General features: G+C 37.6%; 1 protein-coding gene across 1 annotated transcript in view; it reads right to left on the reverse strand.

The window, feature by feature from the left end:
• The window catches only part of ENOX1 (ecto-NOX disulfide-thiol exchanger 1), a 409234-nt gene that overhangs the window by 342598 nt on the left and 48157 nt on the right, over positions 1 to 18479 (reverse strand). The window contains exon 2 of the mRNA XM_063595931.1: positions 1831 to 1937. The gene's annotated coding sequence lies outside the window, so the exon portion shown is untranslated. The remainder of the gene's footprint in view (positions 1 to 1830; positions 1938 to 18479) is intronic.

Genomic DNA, 18479 nt, shown 5'->3' on the forward strand with positions numbered 1-18479 from the left:
CTGAAAAGCAAAAGAACATTTGGTATCTTAATATCAATTTAAATTTCACCCGATCATGATGGCAAAATTGCCCACAAAGCTGTTCTAGCTGTTCCTTACACCTTTCCTCTTCTACAGCACACTCAGCCAGTGCAGGAGAGGATGGGCCCAGCACAATTGTGTCCACACACCAACTCAGACAAGATGAGGTTATTTTGACTTAAAGGGTATGTGGTAAGCTTAATGAAATGATTTAAATAATCTTTACGCAGGCCTTAATTTTTTTCCATTTGCTTCTTTAGTTTAGAAAACACTGGTTTTATAAGGAGCTGGGTTTTGTTCTCAGCTTCTCTGTATTTTAATGTCCTGCTGGCCTGACCTAGTCTCTACCTGATACCCTGATGTCTGAGTCATCTCCAACCTCTCCAGGAAGAAGCAGGGACCTTTTGCCCTGTCACTCTGAGAGGTTTCTGATCTCTTACCAACCCTCTTTGAGAGCCCTGACTTAAGAAAAAAAATGCTTGAAAATAAAACACCGAAGTATTCATCGACAGCTTCAACTTCATTGTGGGAGACATTCTCTGATGTCATGAAAGGAGCATGCCAGGGAGGCCACCCATCAATTGATTTTTGAAATTCCTAGAAGCCATAGAAAAGGGCTCACCTCTGCTCTAGGAGATAAACAGTACTTCATAAGATATTTATTAACCTAGAGGCTCTTAACTAAAAAAAAAAAAAAAAAAGAAAACAATGCAGCCTTTTAGTATATTCCTAGAACCCTCCTCATTCCCCTTTCATTCCTTAGCTTATTCCCTCCCTTCTTCTTTCTCATTTACACAGAATCTTAGGGTCAGAAGAAACCTTGCTGGTTAAATAATTTAGCTCTTCTAGCTATACATTCTCTTCCCTTTTTATTTCTCTGCATCTCCATGCCCCAGCTTGCTTCTCCTCTCCTCTCTGCAACTGTTCTTCCCCCTCTCATTTGTTCTGAAATTGCTGCTGCCTACATGGTAGGCACTCCTGGGTATACACAGGAGGACCAAAATAAGCCTGACATGAATGGTTTTGCCTGGGTCATTAACTGAGGTCCAGGACTGACTACCCAAAAAGAACTACCTAACCTTGTAGTCCTCTGCCTGTCTTAATACATGAAGGTAAGACTAGGCAATCAGTTATTTGTTGAGTTAATGAATGAGCAAATGATTGCTTATCCAAGCAAATAGCATGTCATAGCATTTTCTGTTAAAGTGAAAATACAGCCCTAGGAGAATTAAGGAGGAGCTTCACTGGTCACAGATATCTTATTACCAATTAATTTAAGGATATTGCTCCTTCCTAATAGAACTAGTCATGATAAAAAATGGGAGTTTGTAATAATATTGAAGAGGAAGAGGAGGTAATTTTGGAACCTGGGATATTCTGTATGGGGAAATATGGGGAGTGGAGATGGGGGTTGGGAAATCTGAGCAGTCAGAGGCAACCTAGAGACACCACCGGTACCTAAAGACAGGTGTTAGGAGGCACCAGAAGTTGGGAATGGCACACAAAAACAAAATACAGCAGCAAAATTGAACACGAATACTATTATTTAATGTAGGTTTAGGTAGCTATTGTCATAACACCAATTCATATGTGCTGAATTGGGAAATCTTGCATTGAGCAGTCAATAAATAATAACTAAAGTTAATAGTGAATATAGGACCATCACCATTTTGCTACTTTACTTCTCAAAACAAAACAAACAAGAAAAAAAATGCTATCCCATAAGACAGACTGGGCTTGACACTTGGTTGCTCTGAAAACGAAGGCCCAAAGAAAAAGTTCCTGTTTTACTGGTGTCAAAGTACTCACCGCTTCTTTAAAACTGGCTCACTTAAATATATCTGCCTTATCCCTTTTTGATGTCATTTGTACGATTCACTTTTGCTTTGGTTTCTGGTTTTGCAAATTGTTAGTTCCTGCAGATAATGACAAGTAGAGGGATTAAAGGAAGCGCAGGATAATGAACAAACAAAAAGCATGATATAAATCAGGCACACAGTGATGTTTACTTAAGGCTGATATGTTGGAGAACTGACTGTTGTTGTTTTCCATTCTAGTCCTAGAGTATTGTGAGAATAAAGTATCTTTCTTTCTTTCTTTCTCTTTAAAGAGGGAGTTTCACTTTTGTTGCCCAGGCTGGAGTGCAGCTGCGCGATCTCCGCTTACTGCAGCCTCTGCCTCCCAGGTTCAAGCGATTCTCCTGCTTCAGCCTCCCGAGCAGCTGGGGTTACAGGTGTGCTGTCACCACGCCCGGCTAATTTTTGTATTTTTAGTAGAGACGGGATTTTGCCATGTTAGTCAGGCTGGTCTCGAACACCTGAGTTCAAGTGATCCACACACCTTGGTCTCCCAAAGTGCTGGGATTACAGGCATGAGCCACTGCGCCTGGCTGAGAAATCACAAAGTATCTTTCTAAGTGCACTAATGCTACTTGGGGAAAACATAAATAATTACAGGTGGATCCTAGATAAGGAGACATTCCTTGTTACTTCCAAAAAAATTCCATAATCTTTGGAGATTCCAAAGAGATTTTCCATCCCTCCGGAATCATATGGAATGCGAAAGGCAGGTATACATGAGAATCCATGTACACATTGAATCAGAAGGAAAGACTATGGCAAAAATATGGAGCCACATTAGGCACTTAACAGCAGTCTGGGCTAAAATCCTATTTCTGCCTACAGTTACCTTGAAAGGAATCCTTTGCTGCCCTTTATGTAAATGCAAGTGATTTAAAACATGGTTAGATCTGTATAGTGCTATACAATTTACAAAGTACTTGGGCATTCATTATCTCCTTTGATTTTTGTAATTTTTTTGTATCTCCAGTTCCAAAATGAGAAAAGTGGTGCCCAGAAGACTTGTGTAGCCAGTATAAAAACATGCGGTAACTGGTTTCAAAGCTAGGACTCCAATCAGGTTTTGTTTTTATTTTTGAGACGGGGTCTCACTCTGTCACCCAGGCTAGAGTGCAGTGGCACCATCTTGGTTCACTGCAGCCTTGACCTCCTGGGCACAAGCGATCCTCCCACCTCAGCCTTCTGAGTAGCTGGGACCACAGGTGCACACCACCACACTCAGCTAATTTTTGTATTGTTTGTAGAGATGGAGTTTCACCATGTTGCTCAGGAGTCTGGTCTCAAACTCCTGGGCTCAAGCAATCCATCTGCTTCAGCCTCTCAAAGTGCTGGGATTAAAAGTGTGAGCCACAGTGCCTGGCCCTAACCAGGTTTTTTGACCCCTAGCCCAATATTCTCTTAAACTCTTAAGCAATGTTTTCTTATTTTCAAAACTGAACTAATTATATCTTGGACGAGAATTAATAATTTAAAGACATTCTAAAAATACAAAGTAGCTTTAAAAATAACAAAGTGATTCTTGCATTCTTATCCTGTCTAAGAGCTCAAGTGTCAAATGATATCTTCCTTTCTATTGGTATCCCAAAATAGTAAATTATAAAAAAAATTGGGAACAAATTGCAAACCCGCTAATATCCCAAAGCTTTCATGAGTAAAAAGATGTTAGGATTAAGGAGAAGCTACAGAGGAAAAGTGCTATCATAAAACATCACCTTAGCTGTGTCTTAATAATCACACAAAGACAACTAAGCATCAGCCGTATATGTGTCCTCAACCATCTGTGTTCTCAACCCTTGCTTTTTTGCCTTGTAGCAAACTTTGCTAATTTCACAGTACTGTACAATACTTCTTGGTATTATGTGAAGTACTCTATTTAGACATGTTGACTTCACTAATTAGTCTATAAATACTTGACTTTTAGCCACTGCTTTGGTAAGTGAGATAATTGCTGAGGAAAGGCCAAAGCATTTACGATCAATCAGATGAGGAAAAGGGGAATATGGTCTTTGAGCTGAGTAAAATGTAAAACATTATGTGGCAAGGCAGAAGCTATTAGCAGCATCAATCTCTCTCCTAGTACCTTAATAAATCATTACATCAAAGCCCCGACAGAGGATGGAGAAAACCTCAGTCTACCTACATGGAAGCTTCCAAATTGGAAAATAAAATTCCATTTAAATTACAAAGACCCAATTCATGTACAATGGAAATGACAAGCTACAAAACTAGTCTCCAAATCCTGGATGTGCTAAGAGTTTAGAATCATTAGTGAAGGGAGAAAAGCAGAAAGACAAAGAACACTGCTACTCTCTGGGTTGCACATTCATAATTCGCAAGTTGTAAATATGTATGAATCTGCCCACTGCAGCTAGGGATGACATACTGCTTTTTAGAGATAGCACAGAGCAGAGAAATCAAAGTAGAGGAAGGTTTGGCCATTATAACTTACCTCCTCCCACATTTAACAGTTCTCAATCTTCTCAAATCTCCCCTTACTTAAATTGCTCTCTTTTGGGGATGGCTTCCTAAAATGAAAAGAACTTCGATACCAATGAATGTTCAATGTATAGCAAAAAGCATCCCATGGTGAGCTCTCACTGTAACATGGGACGTAAATAATTGTATTTTTTCTAAATCTTTAATCGCTCCCATTCTCTTTGATGCTTCCAGGAAAACAAGCAAGCAATTAAAAGAAGTTACTAGGCTAACTTGCCCAGTTTTTTTTTTTTAACTCTAGAACTAATTATTTCTCTTTTCTAATATGTAGTAAAAGACAAAAGAAACATTTTGCAGAGATTCATATTATAGAACATTAGGCTTTCCCTTAAGGATACGTATTTCCTCACTTATAGAGATGATAGTGAATACTGACACTATTTTGACTCCACCACAGCTTTTGCTTTGCAGTCATACTGTTTAATTAAAAATAGGTTTTTTTCTTATAAGCTCAAATTACTCTACTGTAGATCTCTCAAACTTCATAGTAAGTTGAAGCTGAGAACTAAGAGGTCACATCAGGAAATTTATTTAGATAGGTCATAACTGGCAAATCAGCAACAAAAGAAAGCAGGGCTTCTCAACATCTTGAAACATTCATTCATGATTAATTATTTCTTTCATTCCACAATTATCTATTAGACACTTGAGTATCATGCTTGGGCTTGATGATAATTATATCAAAGAAAGTTCCCAGAAGGTTCTATTCTCAAAAAAAAAAAAAAAAAAAAAAGTCTGACCATCTAAGTGGGTACATAAGTCACCCAATACTTAAAATGTTAGCTAACATTACAAGATGTAAATTATATAAAAGTTGATTGTCACAAGTGCCATATATGGCTACGTGCCAAAGAAGGGCTACGGTAAACTTTTATAAAGAAACCTCTATTGGCAGGGATTACCAGGGAAGGGACTAGGGGAGAGGGTAAAAGACCTGAGCTATATAGAATTTGAATAAGTGAAAAAGAAAAGGACACATGCTTCAATCAGTAGAAAAAGCCTGGGCAAGCCAGTGCGGGCACACAGTGCAGTGTGAAGCAGGAGAGAGTTCACAGTGCAGATCAGCGGTAGGTCAGGACATTAGAGTCCCACCCCAACACGCAGGAAAGACAGTGACTGGACTGCATATCTTAAGGTAGGAAAGTTTTTACTTCAGATGGGAGAAAAATAGAGAGTCAGGAGAATTCTGATACCATGTCCAAGTCCAAGACCATTTGGGGAGTCAAAATTGTATAGAAAGAAATATCTTCTCTAGAAGCAGCAGATTTCATGTATGGCCAGAAGGTGGTAGGGGTTTCCATAAAGCGGTCTGAGGCTATCAGGAAGCTTGTTTCTTATAGAAAAGGGGTTTCAGAAGACCCAGGGACAAGACACAATTTCAGGAAAGGGGCACTGGGAGGATGGTTCTTTTAGCAGAAACTTCCTCACAGGAACAGGGATGAGTGCCTAAGGGAGGAGCTCCTGCCTGGGAGAGGCAAGAAAGGCAGAAATGAGAAGCAGGGTGGCTCTGACTTATCTTCCTGTTCTAAATGGAACCTAGTGTCTTGCTGGTTCAGGAGCCTCATTCTGGGCTAGAAATAGCACCCCACTTCCACCTCACCAGCCAGGTTCCAACCGTATAAGTAGTTGAGCTGAAAACAGGAGATTCATTTTGTGTGGTGCATACCCATAGTTCCAGCTACTCAGGAGGCTGAGGCAGGAGGATCATTTGAGCCCAGGCATTCGAGGTTGCAGTGAGCTATGATCATGCCACTGCCCTTCAGACTGGGTGACACAGTGAGATCTTGTCTCTAACAGAAGTTTTAAATTTTTAAAAAATTCATTTTGTGGTTGTAAGTACAAAAAAACCTCAATAATGATGAGAAAAAAGATATACGAAGATTTGTTGGTTAAGAGATCATAGCTGATAGGGTGTGTACGACTTACTACAACTGCTATTCTCCCACACTCACACTATCTCCTGTCTTAAGAAGTTTAAGCAAATCTAGGCCCAGTGTCCCACTGAGGGAAATCACAAGAAGACTTAGAGGGGTCCCATCCATGAGAGCTGCACCATGAGTACATGCTACTTGGAAGGCTGCTTCTGTGGTCATTCTGAGAGCTGGGAAACCAACCTGGTGCTGAGCTGTCCAGAAGGCAGCATCTGCTGATTCTGGTACCACTGGGAAGAACAGGACACATCTTTACTAGGGAACCAGCTGCTAGTCAACAGCTGCCCCTTCTGCTCCCCAATAAGCACCTTTCTGATTACTGTCAGTTTTTCAGCAGAAAGGCCATCAGCTGTTGTGTTAATGATGGGGCTTCACTGGTTGGAAGAATTTTGCAGTCTCCAGTCTGAACTATTCCTCTGGGTGTCCTTATTCAAGCAGCAGTTAATTTGAAAACAATTAGCTGGTTGTTCACTTCCTTAAGGCAAAGCAATACTGGATGGGCTATCAGGTTGGACTAAGATTCCAGCAGAACACTCTGAAGGAGCCAGGATATTTCTAGGATGGGTCTGCTTTGTGTTGGCTTCAGGAAAAGTCTAGCATTTCTAACCCTGATCATTGTGAATTAGTCACTACTTCCCTTAGTTGCTCTGGCAGGCTTTCATTTATTTTTGCCTGGGTGACAAGGAGACACTTCTACATTTCAACATTAAACAGACTGGACGATTCATTTGTTTTCTTCTTTTTTTCACTCTTCCAGGTAAAGGGAAAATGGATCCTTATGGTGAATTATAGATGAGAAATCAATGAAAGATACAGAGACTAAAGAGAAGCAGAGTTTTATAAAAAGCAACTGAATTTGTTTTATAAAGTAGCAGATTTCCTTTTACAGGCTGGCCAACATAATCTTTGGGACTGAAATATCTTTCTGATAAGAGTATGTATTTTCTGTCACTGAATCCTCTACTTATATCCCCTGCCACACTTCATCCTGTTAATGAGGACAAAACAATATGAGGAAAGTTTTTCTGTTTTCCTCAGTCTCCCAATTCCTCACCTCTCTTCTCTGCAAACCACGCGGCTTCCATAACAAAAAGGATGACACAAACAGAGTAAAAATATGTTACCAGAGACTTTCTCAGTTCATGGCAATATTCAATCAGCTAAATCTGGCAAACTCATACACATCTGGCCTGCTGGCAAGTCTGACTAGAATTCAGCTGTGCCTGTACAAGGAAGCAGGGGAATAGCATTTAGAGTTAGACAGCCCTATGGCCTGCTGAATCCTCAAATATGCAAGGGGCTTATTCACAAAATGCTTCACAAAAAATGGCTCCTCCAAACACATGCATACTTATTTGATGTTTTTATACTTTTTTTCTTTTCAGTGCTAAGCCATCTTCTTTAGTTAGAACTATTTTTATCCTTTGTCACTTTATAAACTGCAATGGAATTCAGTATTCCATGTACAACCTTACTTTTCTGTATGACATGGAGAACAATATGGGAATCAGAGGGACTTAAAACTAAGTCTATGGAGCCCAATTCCCAAATTGCAGATTTAGGCCTTACTGTCTCTCAGGCAGATTAGACGACTTCTGAAAAGAAATACTTATTTAAATATGCTTATTTTATTGTTATTGAGGTATGCATAAATTATCCCAAGTTATAGCTATCCAAAACTGAACAACAGAACAAGACCCAAAACTGCAGAGAATATATCAACTCAGTTGCAAAAGATAAGACAGTAGGAAAGGTGACATACAGAACAATATTGGGAGTTAGCATCATGAAGAAGATTAGCAAGATGTGTTTATAATACAACTTTCATTCCAACAGAAATTATAACATGCTAAAAGCATGGACCTCGAGGAAAAAATATCTATTTTGGGGGGCTAAGTAACTTTTGGAAAAGACTACAACACAAACTCCTTTAGTAAAATGCTTTAATATACTCTAGGCCGTTTCTTTAAAAGTAAGGTATGATTAAACTAAAACTTTCAAGTAGTTCAATGAACTAAGCAAGAACTGTTGGCTTCCCTGCAACCATAGTCCCACTTGCTAGAGATAATAACCATAAAAGTTTCATGTGCAGCCCACACATATACAAGCATATATAGCTGCATATTTACACGTGTGTATTTGCTGGTACAGGCCTAAAATATGGAAACATTTGCTATTTTATTAAGAAGTGCTCATACCATATATAATATTCATGCAACATTGTTCTGTATCATTGACATAGATGGGTTTGTTCTTTTTAATGGCTATTTTATGTACTATTGAACAGGTATGCTATAATACCTATATTCCTATTGGTATGCTTTTAGGTTACTTCTGAGTTTTAACAATTAAAAAATACGCAATATGTCTTCTTACAATTATAACTTTCTAACTTGTATAGATAGAACTAAAACTTCTCCAAAAATTATTATTCCAAGCTACACTCCTTCCAACAGAGTAACAATTTCTCACCACCACTAGATAGCATCAACTGTTTAAATTGTGTCCAATGGACAATTGAAAAATACTCTCTTATTTTAATTTTTGCCATCATTAATGAGGCCATCTTTGTCTGGCTGTTATATTTTTCTTTGAATAGCCCATTCACATTCTCTATTTGTTTCCTTCTACTGAGTTGTTACTTTTTACTAATTGAGTCCCTTGTTTCACAGAGAAATTAGCCCATCATCTGTCATATGTACTGCAAATACAATTCCTAATTTTTCATTTGTCTATTGGCTTTGGTTTTGTTTTGGAATGAGGAGACAGTCTTCTAGAAAATAAGACATATTAAATAATATATCGGTAATTGTAAAGCACAGATTGTATGGCGCCAGCCATCATGTGCTTTGTTCAGGTGTTATGCTTATCTTAGGTAACAAGGTCACCAGGATTAATTAGTGAAAATCCTGCTGAGTTTCAGATCATCTCAGTGGCCCTCTATAAAGTCTTCTCACTCACCTGGCAGCCTCCTTTCTTAATCTCAGTTGGAATCTCAACCTCAAAGTGGTTGCTCCTTGTATCTAGAAGTCATTTAAAAGACAGTAATCAAAATTTCTGTTCTCTTTTATTTGTTCCTCTGCTTCCCTATCAATAATTCTGGGAGGAGTGGGAGAGAGAACAGTGCGTAATCAAAAGGCAGACCTAGCAAATTATTATTTTATTGATAAAATAATTCAGCAAATTCTCAATATTCCTGCTTCACAGTGATTACCCTAGATTTTATATTTTAGGGTTTTGCACCTACCTCTTATCATCACCACTAACTAGAGTATAGTCTGTGTAGGGCACCGATTAGACTCACCCCTGGTTTGGCAAGCAAAGAATGCCAAGGCAAAAGCACAGCCGACAAAGCTCCCTGTACTTGTGCAGATAGAGAGGCAGAGTATACCCCGGAGCTGAGCTGCAAGGTACAAATCCTGACCCTCCTACTTGGTAACTGTATTACTCAGAGTCAGTTAACCTCTCAGAGCCTCAGATTCCTAATACATATGATGCATATAGGAACAGTGCCATCAGAATAAGAAAAGCAGCTACATCATAGGACTGCTATAGGGCAAATGGAGTTATGATGTAAAGTAGTGCCTGGGATACACATAGCACATTTTAAGTAAATGTGGCATATCAATATAGTAATTACATATAGCACAATAGAAAAGTTAGAGTGTGATGAAATCCAATAGGCTTTACAAAAATCAAGTAAGTATTAGTACTACGTAACCACAGAAAAGGGAGGCCCAAGGGAACAGTCAAGAAATGCAGCAAGGGCCAGGCACAGTGGCTCATGCCTGTAATTCCAACACTTTGAGAGGCCGAGGTGTGTGAGCCCAGGAGTTCAAGACCAGCTTGGGTTACATGGTGAAATCCCATCTCTACAAAAATACAAAAATTAGCCAGGCGTGATGGTGTGCGTCTATAGTACCAGGTACTTGGGACACTGAGGTGAAAGGATCACTGGCTGAGGCTGCAGTAAGCCATAATAACACCGCTGCACTCCATCTTGGACAACAGAATGAGACCCTGTCAAAAAAAAGGAAGGAAGGAAGGAAGAGAGAGAGGGAGGGAGGGAGGGAGGGAAGGATGGAGAGAGGGAAATGCAGCAAGGAGAAGAGATGGGGAGCAACATGGCCAAATAGAAGCCTCCACCACTCATCTTCCTCATAGGAACACCATATCTTGAGTAGAAAGATGAAAAAATGAACCAATGCAAAATAATAGCTATAACAACTTTTCAAGACATAGACAGTACAATAACATATAAATAGAAACAATAAAAAGTTAAAAAGTTGGGGAATGAAGTTTAAAGTGTAGAGTTTTTTAATACTCTTCTCTTTATTAGTTTGTTTATGCAATTAGTGTAAGTTGTCATCAATTTAAAATAATGGGTTATAAGATATTTGCAAGCCACATGGTAACCTCAAATAAAAAAATACAATAGATACATAAAAATTAAAAAGCAAGAAATCAAAATATACCACCAGAAAAAAATCGCCTTCATTAAAAGGCAGACAGGAAAGAAGGAAGAGAAGACCATAGAACAACCAGAAAACAAATAACAAAATGGCAGCAGTAAGTCCTTACTTACCAATAATAACACTGAATGTAAATGAACTAACCTCTACAACCAAAAGGCACAGAGTGGCTGAACAGATAAAACAAAACTAAACTAAACAAAAAACAAGCCCCAATGATCCACTGCCTGCAAGAAACATGCTCCACCTATAAAGACACACATAGATTGAAAATAAAGAACTGGAAAAGATACTCCATGCCCATGGAATCCAAAAAAAGAACAGGAGTGGCTATGCTGGTACCAGACAAAACAGATTTCAAGACAAAACCTATAAATGGAGACAAAGAACTTCATTATATAATAATCTATGGGTCAATTCAGCAAGAGGATATAACAATTTTAAATATAACAGTGGAGCACCCAAATATAGAAAGCAAATGTTACTAGAGCTAAAGAGAGAGACAGACCACAATACAATAATCACTGGAGACTTCAACACCCCACTTTCAGCATTAGACAGATCATCAAGACAGAAAATCAACAAAGAAACATCAGATTTAATCTGCACTATAGACTAAATGGACCTCATAGATAATTCCAGAACGTTTTGTCCAATGGCCGCAAAATATACACTCTTCTCCTCAGCACATGGATCATTCTCAAAGACAGACCATATGGTAAGCCGCAAAACAAGTCTGGAAATTTTAAAAAAAAAATAAAATCACATCAAGTATCTTATCTGACCACAGTGGAACAAAACTAGAAACCAACAACAAGAGGAATTTTGGAAAGTATACAAACACATGGAAATTAAATTATATGCTTCTGAATAACTAGTGGGTCAATGAAAAGATTAAGAAGGAAATTGAAAAATTTCTTGAAACAAATGATAATAGAAACACAACATTCCAAAACCTATGGGTTACAGAGAAAGCAGTTAGAAAAGGGAAGTTTATAGCTACACTATAAAAGAAGAAAAACTTCAAAGAAACAACCTAGCAATGCATCTTAGTTAACTAGAAAAGGAAGAACAAACCTAACACAAAATTAGTAGAAGAGAATAAATAATAGAGACCAGAGCAGAAGTAAATGAAATTAAAATGAAGACAATACAAATGACTGATGAAATGAAAAGTTGGTTTTTTGAAAAGTTAAACAAAATTGACAAACCTTTACCTAGATTAATTGAGAAAAACAGGGAAAGACCCAGATAAATAAAATCAGATGAAAAAGGAGGCAAAGGACTGTTAGAGGCTACTATGAGCCACTGTATGCCAATACATTGGGAAACTTAAAAGAAATGGATAAAGACACATACAGTCTACCAATATTGAACCATGAAGAAATCCAAAACCTCAAAAGACAATCAACAAGTAATGAGAATGGAGCCATAATAAAAGGTCTCGCAGTAAAGAAAAGCCCAGGACCTGAGGGCTTCACCGCTGAATTCTCCCAAACATTTAAAGAAGAATACCACTTCTATTTAAATTATTCTGGAAAAAAAAAAGGAGGAAGAAATACTTCCAAACTGAGGAAGGAATACTTCCAAACTCATTCTACAATGCCAGTATTACCCTGATACCAAAACCAGACAAAGACTCATTAAAAAATAAAATAAAAAACTACAGACCAATATCCCTGATGAATATTGATGCAAAAACCCTTAACAAAATGCCAGCAAAATGAATTCAGAAGTGAAAGATCTCTACAATGAAAACTATAAATCATTAATGAAATTGAAGAGGTCTCAAAAAATGAAAAGATATTCCATGTTTATGGATTAGAAGAATTAATATTGTTAAAATATCCATACTACGCAAAGCATTCTACAGAGTCAATACAATCCCTTTCAAAATGCCAATTACATTCTTCACAGAAATAGAAAAAAAATCCTAAAATTTATATGTATCAAAATATCTCATGTACCCCATAAATATATACACTATGTACATACAAAAATTCAAAATAAAAAATTATAATAAACAGAAAAGAAAAAGAAATGCAATGAGGAATAGACGGAATTTGAGGAGGAGGCCTAAAATAAACAAAATCAAGTATTGTGTGTATTCTAAAAGAGGAGAAGAGCCTTACAAAAACACTGTTACCTCAGGGACAATGAATAAACTAGTGGGAGTGCAGTGAAAGGCTGTGACTGGATAGTAGGAGAGGATTACTTTAAAAATGCAGATTGCCAACATCTCAAACTCTGTTTATTTAAATGAAAATGTTTACTTATTCTTTGCTCTCAATTAATAAACTGAATCAGCTATTATCAGAGTAGTATTTCAAATGTGAATCTTTAGAGCAAATAATTTTAAAAAAGAAACACCTTTCCCACAGAAATACTGATGTCCAGGATGGAGGACTTTCCAGGCTGGTCCCTGCAGCCCCTGACTACAAATGGGAAGGCAGAGTAATGATATTATACTATCATCAGTCCCATTCATTCCTTCACTCAATAAACATCTGCTGAATGCCTACCACCAGTCCATCACTCTCTTAAAAAAGAAGTGGTAGTGGTGAACAAAGAGAAACAAGGTCTCTACTCTCGTGAGGCTTCTACTTTAGGGTGGGGAAGGGGAGAAGCAATGGATACAGAGCATAAAAATAAACAGATGAGTAAGATTAAGATTACTTCAGACAGTGGAAAGAGCAATAAAGCAAATCAAAGCAGGTGCTGTCATGGGGTGGAAGGCCCCTCTGAGGAAGTGATATCTGAGTTGACAGCTGAATGATGAAGCAGAAGATAAGTACCAGGAAGTCCCTGGCAGAGGGAACAGCAAGAACAAAGACATTATGGCTGGAAAGAGCTTGATGTGTTCACAGAACAAAAGAAAGGGCAGTGAGGCTGGAGTCAAGTGCCAGAGTCCTAAGCAAAAAGTAATTGTGAAGTCCAACTTTGAATGTCAAGCACACATTTCTCCCTTCGTTCTGTTGACTGCCAGAGCTTTAGCAGCTCCTCAGCTCTGGACACAAAATGCATGGTGTTGAGCTCCTCAGAAGCTCCAGTGGCCTGGGGTTCTCTCTCATGGATCCAGGAGGAAGCCTTGGGATCAAGAGCCTGATATGAGGAAAGGGAAAGGACTAGGGGAGGGAAGGATAACCAGGGTGGTCACAGCTCCAGTACCCACAAAAACGCTCTTTAGAAAGTAGGGGATTTCCATCCATTTGGGAGAATTTCAGTTAAGTTTAGTTAATTTTTTAGATAAGGAAAGATTCTTGCCTTTTTTTTCCTTAGTTTGTCTGTGAGCTTCCAAATTAGCAGTTTGGACAAAATCAGGAACAGCAGGAAATCCAAGGGTGAGCTATGTATAAATCAAGACCAGGAGAACTAGGACAGTTGCTGGTGCATCACTAACCTTTTAAGATTTATGTTAAAAAACAAGCAAGCAAAAACCCCACCATGCCATCCTAGTAAACATCCCTTAGGATCATTCTGAAAAACAAAACAGATCCACTGATGGATAGAAAATGAATCTCACTGATTATGGCAGTTTTTAACAAGATTTTTCTATTTGTTTGGCCTAATTTTTAAATTCTTGATCCTCGTAATCACCATGTGGGTTGCAGTAGCAAAATAACTTGTGACTGATGATAATTAAGAAAAGGAAATTTAAGAAATGCATGTTTTCCTGAGCCAAGTTTCAACTAAATGTTTTTGCTACTAAAATTATGCTTTCTTATACAAAAGTTGAATATAAGTAAGTTGCTCTGGGGATGTTAGTGTTTACATTTTTTCCCATTTGTTATTTATTAGCATGAATTAATATGCCAGTTTGTATTTGACACAAGATTTTTTTTAATTCTTGCAATAATAAGACTACATTTCTCTATGCGGTCATATTGCTTTCTTGAAAAGGATGATTATCTCACAGTCAATGAACTTGGTGACAAATTATAGGTATTTTGATATTGCAGGTATAGTAATTTTAATGCAACCCATCAATGCATAGATCAATGAATTTTATATTTATTATATGATATATATTCTACTGTACTAGTATTTCTAAGGAAGATGAACACCCAGGGCAAATAAATATATTTTATTTCTGAGTTTGGAATATACAAATTGTTATTTTCAGTGGCAATAGCATGTCTATCTTCTGTTGGAATGTTATTTTAAAAAATACTTCTATCTGCAGCAATACAGAAGGAAAACTGGTTATTTGAGAGATAATTATTTCTGAAAAAAATAGAGCAAAGACTAAAAGCTAAGAACTTTGAGTTATTTGTACTAAATGTTATCTAGTATCATTTGAGAGATGAATAATTGTAAGATATTGTCTCCACTCTCAGAAGAGAAGGTATAGATCTTCGAAAAATTTAATAATTTACTGAATTATATTCTAAATAAGTTTAAATGTTCACACATGTGAAAATGCTTTGTGAATTAAAAGCTACCACAAAATTTAAGGGCGTGCCATTATTATTTTTGGAGTTAGTTTATCATGGCAATTCTTATAGCTAAAGCCCCATCAATTCTTCTTTTTTCAGTGACCAGGTCCAGATCATCAAAATAAGAATGAGCAGAACAATGAGCCCTCCCAGAGGAAGAGACAGCCAACAGAAAATGTTATTCCATCCAAGAAATCAATTTGTTTATTCATAATTTGAACAAAGTATTTCCATGCCAATTCCTGATTGGTCTCTCCAAGGTCTTTTTGTTTTTTAACTCACCATAACAGATGGAGGAAAATATATATACAACTAAAACCTGATAGCATAATTAGTGGACTGGAAGTTGGGGTAAAAACCACATAACCAAATCCTTAACAGGAAGGTCAATATCAAGACATATTCATTATACTTTGAATGGTTATCAAAATACATGTGTTAGTGCAAATCAGTACCATGTGCTTTTTCCCTGTCAGTATTTGTTTTTTATCTAATTTACCTATATTATTATTTTTAAAATGTGATCTTCAGCCCAGTGAGTTCTATCACTCCCCTCTTTATCTAGTCCTCTTATAATAATTTTCAATGTTTAATATGTTTTAAAATGGGACAAATCATATCCAGGAAATAAACTGCTTACCAAGAGGCACTTTGTTAAAAAAAGATAAACTGGCTGAAATGATTAACTGTAAAAGTTCACTTCATCCCTGTCTACATGTGGCTTGATAATTAATTAATCTTATATTTATGAAAAATAGGGGAAAGAGAATCATAAATGTTCATAATTTAGAGGAAAGGAACCAAGACAGAGAGGTGAGTACCTTGCAGATGAGGGATCAGTGCTTAATCTACATGTCTACTCTGTTCCCACAGTCTGCAAGGAAGAGAAACAGAATTTATAAAGTAGATTTGTAAATCCTGATAACATGAGTCAGGATATGATTATGTATCCTTTGCATTTAACAAGCTAGAAACCCAGAGCTTGATATTTGTTGAATTGCATACATGCCTTTTCCTGGTTTCTTGTTTACAATAAATTTTGTGGCAGGATATTTAGATTTGTGAATTCTAGCCAGACTGCTCTCTAATGAGACTACAGCTTGTTTGGGTTTTAAAGCTTTATGACATTTATAGATGTTTACTTTGCATCTCTAAAAAACACAGAAATGCTCCCATACTATAAAAATACTGATCTCTAAACTTTCAAAGCATAATGCAAAAAATCCCTAGGTGACAAACCTTTGTGATAGAGTAATACTTTTTTCAATTCTTTGACAAGTGGCACTATTATTTATAAACTTGAGTTACACAGGATAGTATGTAACTACAGCAACAATATTTTGATAAAAGGTGTCAGATAAATGCTTTGCCTGAAAAGGCTAATCCAGAAAACTTTTTTCCCCTTCCTCTTGCATGAAACCTCTTAAGCAGTTGACAGGCACGAGACACATTGCCCACAGAGAGTGGCACACACTGAGAACACACAGTATCTGACTTAAAATTCCAGCTTTTGCCAAAGAAGAGTTGTCTTCAGCAGCCATGTCAGGGTGCCCCGGGAAAAAAGACAGAGACCCCTCTGGTCTTTTCTGTCATTAAGTGTGAGAAAATAATACTTTAACCAACTAGTGTGGAGGTGATTACCTCCTCCAAGAAACATTTTGATAAACTGGCCCACTCCACTTGAGCTTCTAGGGGTTAAGCCAGATCACAAGCTGAGAGGAGGGAGAGCAATGCAAATAAGAAATAACCCAAAATGAGGCATCCCTAGCACAGTTACCAATTCCAGCTTCAGCCTTTCTTTTATCTAGAGCGGGTCCTACAACTCCAGAGTTTTTTTTTTTTTTTTTCTGGGTCTGCCAAAATTCAAGTTCCTACACTAATTTGTTGATTTGGGTCTATTCGTATAATTATTATTTTCATCCCCACATTTGAAACTCATTCTATGAGACTAAACAGAAGAAGGCAAATGGATTTCACTTCAAAAGCCAATTTTTATCTATTACTAGTGGCTGTCTTAGGGGTCTGATTTGAGCAGAATTCTGAGGCTGAGCATGGTGAGAAAGTACAACCTAATGATTTCATGATGTCTGCTAGCTACGGGGATAGGGTCAGATCCCCAGGGCTTGCAGCATGTGTAGGTAATCCAAAAAATGTTTGTTGAAACTTTGGTTTTATGCAAAATGGCTGAGGTCTCTTTGGAAAAGAAGCTTTAAAAACAAAGGTAATAGACAATCAATGGCTGTATACCCTTAGATAGAAATGCAGCCATCCACTCACTTACCTTTTACCTGAAATACTTCAATAGCCCTTCCTCACCTCTTTCCAAGCTATACTGATATAAAAATGACCTTTCTAAATGGGATAATGGTTGCTTTTTCCATCCCTGGTTCCTTATTCTCATAAGGCTCTCTTAGGAAGCATATCACACAAGCATATAAAGATCACCTAGGGCAGACAGATAGATAGATAAATTAGACAGAGAGGTGAATGGATGGTAGGTAGGTAGGTAAGCAGAGACAGATAGATAGAACTAGGGCACTTTCATTAATCAATTTGCTGGTTATTCTCTGCATTCTGTTCCCTTGCATCAATATCTCAGACTCTTTGCTATGGCTCAGAGACCTGTGTTCTCTTCTTGAAACCTTTGACTTCATTGTAGCTCACAGATTAAGATAAAAGAGACTCCCAGTGACACTCTCAGAAGAGGAAGGGTTCCCTGGCATTACTGCATGAAGAGGCAGATTGAGACGACAACTCATCCTTTATTAGAATCTTTTCCTTAGAATATAAAGGGCAAGCTCCTTAGTGGTTTAAAAAAAAAAAACTGTCTTTCTCCATCTGGTCCCTGCTGTTTTGCTCAGCTTCATACAACCATCATCATTCTCCAACAATGAGCATTTTAAAGCTCCTTAACTACACCACGATGTTTCTAAAGTTCTGCTTCTCTTCACTGGTGTTTTTGCTTTTTTGTCTGCTTGACAAACTCTGACTTGGTTTTGAAAACCCAGTTCATAATCATCCCACACCACACCCTGGAAAAAGTTAATCATTCCCTTCTCTGGGTTAGCTCTGCACTGTTCCCATAAATATTTCTATAGTTGCACGAATCAGGTGCTTTCTTAGTTTAAATTAATATCTGTGAACTGGTTGAGAGCAGGAACTTTGTCTTAATTTTCTGTTTTCTTAGCACCCAGCACAGTTTAGGACACATTCAATATAACTGAGGATACCTTTAAGATTTTCCATTAGGGAGAAAAAGGGAAT

The sequence above is a fragment of the Pan paniscus genome, chromosome 14, assembly GCF_029289425.2.
Source record: "Pan paniscus chromosome 14, NHGRI_mPanPan1-v2.0_pri, whole genome shotgun sequence".
Lineage (NCBI taxonomy): Eukaryota > Metazoa > Chordata > Mammalia > Primates > Hominidae > Pan > Pan paniscus.